The sequence below is a fragment of the Cicer arietinum genome, chromosome 2, assembly GCF_000331145.2.
Source record: "Cicer arietinum cultivar CDC Frontier isolate Library 1 chromosome 2, Cicar.CDCFrontier_v2.0, whole genome shotgun sequence".
In the NCBI taxonomy this organism is placed as follows: Eukaryota; Viridiplantae; Streptophyta; class Magnoliopsida; order Fabales; family Fabaceae; genus Cicer; species Cicer arietinum.
Genome location: NC_021161.2, coordinates 1764805 through 1771804, shown reverse-complemented (window position 1 = coordinate 1771804; position 7000 = coordinate 1764805). Strand labels below are relative to the sequence as shown.

Genomic DNA, 7000 nt, shown 5'->3' with positions numbered 1-7000 from the left:
ATGCTGACCTAAATTTATTGGAATTGCATACAGAGTTTTCCTCCCCTAATCTATGTTATGCACTATAAAAAATTTAACCACATATATTTGAGTAGAAAAAAACTTAAAATATTCAAATATAATCGATGGATTGCTCAATATTTATCCTTTGGACAATATATTAAAGCTCTAAACTATTTTATAAATTAGCAGCAGTAACAAAGAAGTAGAAATGCAAAATTGCAACAAACCTCAAAGAGAGAATTGTACAAACTTGAAATGCAGTAGCCAAACACAATTATGCAGTAAAAATTAGCAACATAAATTAACAAGAAAAGGTGAGAAGAATTGTACAACCAATATTTGATCTCGGAGTTCAGTTCAATAATGATCTACATTCTCTCACCAATATAGTTAATTTTAGCCATAATCAAAATGAATTTCAAAATAAGTATACTTGATTTTTATATTAAATGTTAATAGAACAAGTTTATTTGGAAGTGAAAGTAATATTTACTTGTAAGAGGTTTTTGAAAACCTCTTTGAACATTACATTTGTGGTAGTTGCATCAGTTCACTTGCTTTTCTATTTTGCAACTTATCCTCACTTGCTATCTTCATGAGCTTTTTCAACATCAATAGAGTGCAATATGTTTGGGAAGAATGAAAGTGCAATTTGGGGTTAAAGGGTAGATTGGAAGATGACATTCATGATTGGAACTTGTTTATTTTATTCAATAAAATGGGATAGATGCCAGATTATGTCATATGCTCTATTGCACCGACACTTCTGAAATAAGGCGTGTCTCGATGTCCAGCACGTGTCGGTGTCAGACACCAACACACCACCGACACTTTGATTACATTCAATTAAACCATTTTCTTAAATTATTACTGGTGTCAGTGCCGTGTCTAGTGTACATGTCAGTATACATGCTTCATAGCTTTCCGAGGGGGCTTATCTTGATGCTGGTATACTTTTTTTTTTTTTTTTTTTCCTTGAGCCATAAGTCATGATTAGTAATGAGAATGTCATTGACTCTTTCCTTGGTAGATAAATTATTAAATTAAGAAGTGGTTATAACTATGTGGTGTAGATTTTGTAAATGTAGCTAAAAAAGATAGCACAACACAGTACAAAATTAGGTGCAGTAAGAAAAATGAACAAAAGTTAATTTGTAGAAAAAAATAAACATTTTGTAGTTATATTACAGATAAATGGAAAAACTTATAAATATAGCCCAACTTAAATCATGAAGTAAAGGAAAACAAACTTAGAAGTATAAAACACATCAAAAGGGGTGAAAATAACTGCACACCAAATAAGTACCTAACCTTCTTCAACTTCTTGTCACGAAAAAATACTCCAAAATGCAGAAAATTGATTATTGGCTTATTGTGTATCACTGGAAAAATGTTATTGTAGGAGATTTCACCATAATGATTCAGATTGGATTTTAAAAAATGATAAAGTTTTATATTACATCCAAAACTCATTTGATGGCCACATTTTAGAGAAAATAAAATAGTATGATACAACCTAAACTGCTTGAAATTACTTAAATTGCCTATTTGTTGATGATTTGCAAGCCACAATACATACTTTTGTTGTAAAGGAAGAACATTTTTTTTGTGAAGAAAGAACGTGTTTCAAATGAGGTTGAACTATATCAAGAGCAAATGAAGAAAGGCTCGTCACATGTGGAATTAAGCAAAAGTCATGATCAAGGCTAACGAAAATATTGTTAAGGACTATGAGCATTATTGAGGAAGATCATTACATCTCTTCACCTAGTCATAGATGTCGGCCAATATTTTGTTACGAAAATGTTGTTAAAAAAATCATGTCAGCCAATATTTTGTTATGAAAATGTTGTTAAAAAATGTAAGACACTATTAATTGAAAGATTGTAGAGGATAATAGAATACACCCCTCTTGCACTTGAGTCTGACTACACAAAATTTTATAGAATTGATAGACAATAGATACAAAGACTTACTGGTTTTACTATTAGATATGAAAGCTGAAAATGACGATCAAAGAAAACGTGATATAGTTGTGGTCTATGATGTAACTTATGACTGAAAAAACATGAAAAGACAAATTTTTGTAGTCACTAGTGACACCAAGGACCACAGCTATATCACATTTTTTTTATAGATATCTTTTATTTTCATAGGAAATATTAAAATTAGTAGATTTTCATATCTACTTCTAATCGACTCTACCAAATTTGTATTAGCAGATTTCATGACAACAAGTACAATCTCTCAATCAACAATTAACTTTTTTTAACAATATGTTTGTAATAAAATTTTGTCTAGCATATATGAATAGGTCAAGATTTGTCCTTACATGATCTTCATCAATAGAGTTTGTAGCACTAACAATATTTTTGTTAGCCTTCACTGTGACTTATTTTTGATTCCGCAAGAATTTCTTCATTGTCTCTTGAAATACTCCAACCTCGAGTAATCTCGAGTAGTTTAAATTATTTCATATTTTTTTATTCTCTAAAATATGATTTTGTATATAATACAAAATTTAAGCATTGTATCAATCTGAATGAATTTACGTGCTTAGTGGCATTAATAATGACATTTAACGACAACATATTTGTTAATGTCAAAAAAGAAAAAATGAACACATGAATACAAAATTATTGAGTTACAAGTAGATTCATTTGCATTAAAGAGAAATCCACACACCCTGCATTCTCATTATTCTTTACTAAAAAAAGAAAGAAAATAAAAAGGATGTGTTGGTTTCTTTTGAACTGTGCTATATTATGTCTAAATAGAAAGCCTTAAAGCAATTTATATTTATGAACAGCAATTCTAAACAAAGAGAAAAAGAAGAAAAAGTTGGAAGAGGAAAGAAAAAGAAAACACTAACCTTGGCCATCATCTCGGCCTCTCCCTCTCACCGTCGCGGTGGCTGTGTCCCTCTTTTTCCGCCTCCCACCCCCTCATTTACTTTACTTTACTTTAGGGCTGGAAACTTCTAGAATGTATCCGTAGAGAAAAATTAACCACAACCGTTTTATATTAGATGAGAAACATATCCATAATTTTTATAAAATAATATTTTGAATTTCGGTATAGTGATTACCAATTTGTTACCTACATCCCTCACTTTACTATCTATACCTCTTATTTTTTAAAAAATAAAATAAAATATTCAAAACGCTCTTAAATATTTATAATATTCTTTAACTTTATTTATCCTTTTATTACTATTTTTAACCACTTAAAACTCACATATCACAAAATCACAATAACTCATCCATTATGATTCATAATTATTCAAAACTTATATGATTCACTTATAACTTGCACTCTATCAGTTTCCTCTTCACATTGTGGTTAAAGTGACCTAAAATGGTATATTTATTGTTCTATTTTTGAGTTCATAATTTTTTTCAAAATCTTATAATTTTACATGAATTAAGTTCACGTACGTTGTAATATTACGTGAACTGAATTCACGTATATTTTAAAATTGTAAAAATCTCATGTAGTACGTAAATTGAGTTCAACTAAACATATTTTAGATAATTTATTTTAAAAAAATAAAAAGTGTAAATAGTAATATAAGAGGTGTAGATAGCATTTTTGTAATGTTGAACCAAGTAAGATACTCGCAATTTTACTTATGGAAAAATATCAAAATCAAAAGAAAAAAGAATAAAAAAATATAGTATATCTTCTAGAATTTAATTCTTCAAACATACTTCAATAAGTAACTATTTTTCATGTAAAGATAGATAAACTTTAATCTATACTTCTAAAAAGAATATTATTTAAAATTGTTTTTATAATAAATACATATTTGGTTTATAGTATATCTTTTATAAAGATTTTAAAGATATACAAATAAGTTTTATTTTTAAAAAATTTAGATAAAAACAAAATAATAATAATGATATTTAATATTGATAAAATAGTAATATCTTTTATTTTTATCAAATAAGTAAATGAAAAATATTACTTGAAATTTATACATAACTATGGAATTCAACTGAATAATTAATATGATTGAAGTATACATATATATATCTTAATGACAAAATAGCCTTTATAGAGAACGTAGCATTTGCCATCCACATATATACACCGACGATTATGGTTGAACCAGTAACTTGATTATTCGCTCTTCTACCCCAAAATGATCATATCAAACTTTAATGTGATTCTCTTGTTGGAAGCTTCTTTGATAAAAAAAATAAAAACAAAAGTGATTCCCTTGTCCCACAGCCCATATACCTTTAGCAACACACAAAAAATAGAGGCTTAGATGTGTTATATTGGTTTTAGTAAATGTTTATCAAAGAAATATTTAATTCCAAAAAAAATTAAAAAATATTTTTAAAAATAAATTGATTGATGATTTTTTATTTAAAAGATTATATTAATATACTCTTAATCCATAAAACATTAATATTTTATAATATACTTTGAAATTGAAAATCTTCCTTTTCAAAACTACCTAATAGGAACTAAGTTAATTGAAAAATTCTAAATTTGGTAATTATTTTTTAACTTAGATAATTTTATAGACCAAAATGAGAGTTTTTGTAATTTAATTATTAATTGATCAAATAATTAAATTTTGTGGTCAAAATTTGAATTTTAGTCAAAATAAATTTTAATTAAATTTTATTTATTTCCTAATGGATTTAAAAAAAATTAGAATTTATTTTCCTCGATAATAAGAGGGTTTTGAAAAAGTATTATAATAATTTAATGGTTCGTTCACTATTGAACAAGACTTTAATTACATGATCCTAATGCATATCTTTGTGGGGCATAGCTAGACATGCATCCATGTATTTGGTAGATGAGATTTGTGGATCCCCTTTTTTCTCTACCATTTCAATCCATTTGTTTAATCACAATATTGTGTAATGTATAATTTCTTTCTCATAGACAGCTTTAACATTTATAGCTACAACAAGCTTTTTCTCTAGAGTAACATGAAAAATAATGCATAACTTCTTTTATCAACATAAAGCTGACTCTAACGTTTTTATCTTCCACAAGAATCTGCAAACATATGATGCATCTTTTTTTTTGTGCACTAAGTATCTTTTGCAGGCCATTAGGGAAATTAATCGCTCAAGTAAGTAGGACTATAATTACATTTGATTAAACAAGTCAAAATTAGAGATTCCTACCAAATTTCGGTATTGAGTCAAAGTTTATGCGACAATTTTAATTAATATATATAAAAATATAATTATAAAAAAATTAATTTCATTTTAACTATTTTAGATGAGTGGTTTAATAACACATAAAAAAGAGAACCGTAGAAATTTGAGATCAAACTCAAACTCTTACATAAAACGTTCTCACATTCAAATTACTAGATTGTAACATCGTAGATAACTTCATATATTTTTTAAAGAAATGAAAAATTAACATGTATTCAAACCAAAATATATTGTACTTTACATCTTTTTAAATGCTATATTTTATCTTTTCATTAGTCCGACGAAGATTAGTTATATATATATTGTTGAACGATGATAAACACTTCATATTTATAATATGATTTAAAAAAATAAATACAATACCTTGATTATTAAAGAAAACGAGATCATGAAAAATAAAAAGTACCTAACATATTTTCTAAATATTGTATTTTTTACATATCATGTGATTTTCTCTCACTCTTTTTTATTTTATTTTTTATAACACCCATGTGATTTTCTCTAGACCCCATTTTCTACATGAACGTGATTAAAGAGGACCCAAGTTAAAGTAGGTAAACAAAACAGTTAGCTTCTTTGGCTCAAATCTTTTTTGTATCATTATTGTTGACACAACCTTTTGCAAATGGAAGCATATGCAACTCCAATTTTATATTCCATGAATTGATAGGCTACTTCACATAATTAGGTGCCTCAAATTTCAACTTAGGTACCATGTAATGATCATAACATAACTGTCTAAAGAAGTCCTTTTCAATATTAAATTGCACCTTTATATAATTAGTGAATATTTGATCTCTCTTTTAAATTAGATAAATTTAATTTTAGAGATATAAAATTATTTTGAACATATCATGATGTTTTCGAGTAGAATTTTTTTTTTTTTATAATTTTTTTTTTATTTTTATAATTAATTTTAATTTTAAATTAGAATTTAAATATTTGTTTTTATAATAATTTCTAATCTTAAATTTATCGGTCAACTTTATTATACATAATACACACAAATTGTTTTTTATTCAAATCATTTTTTACTAATATTAACTTTATAAAATTATTTTTTATTATCATATAGAACTAAACATAATAAAGTGTTGCTTTGTCTGGAAATCAAAATTAGTAAATTTTTTTTCCACCTAGACTTCATGTCTATCAGCCTATGATGAGTGGTTTTCTCTTTTATGAGATCAGAAACAATAATAGGCCTTAATTGCTATAACTTAAAAAAGTGAAGATAGATACAATTTAATAAATAACTAAATTGAAGTTGTTTCTTATTTAAACTTCATGAGTTGAAAAGTGTTCATGTGCATTTGAACTGTTGTGAAGTTTTTAGATGATTGTTGTACTAGTTAGGTAGAAATTGCCACGGATTCATTTTGAAGTCCTCAACATGAATTTATTAGTAATTTTCGTAACAATGAAAACACCTCCACCATACTTTATCAAGCAATTAATTAGTTGATTCAAACTCCTAATGTAATCTCATCATAACATTATAAACTTTAAAATTGTTTAAAGAAAAAATAACATATTTATGAGACCTAAAAGAAATAAAATACTATTACACCCTTATAAGCAGTAGTAATATAACTATTTAGTGTATGTTTAGATGACGAATGAATTTGTCGATATTAAACTGATAGTTTAAGTTTGTCGATATTATTAAGTATAATTTTAATTAAAATTGCAATGACTTGTTATGATTTTGTCATTTTCACCTTAAATTCAATAATATACTTAGTTTTGCAAAAAAAAAAAATGAAATTGTATACAAGCCTACTTTGTTTTATGAACAAAGGAAGAAA

The 7000-nt window shown here is 26.3% G+C and overlaps 1 long non-coding RNA gene across 1 annotated transcript; it reads right to left on the bottom strand.

The window, feature by feature from the left end:
• Positions 1-1126: 1126 nt before the first annotated feature.
• LOC113785415 (uncharacterized) lies at positions 1127-3094 on the bottom strand. The gene is made up of 2 exons (XR_003471486.2): positions 2876-3094; positions 1127-1385 (listed from the first exon to the last, which is right to left on the bottom strand). It is a non-coding gene; the product is annotated as an uncharacterized lncRNA (long non-coding RNA).
• Between the last annotated feature and the right edge of the window lie 3906 nt (positions 3095-7000).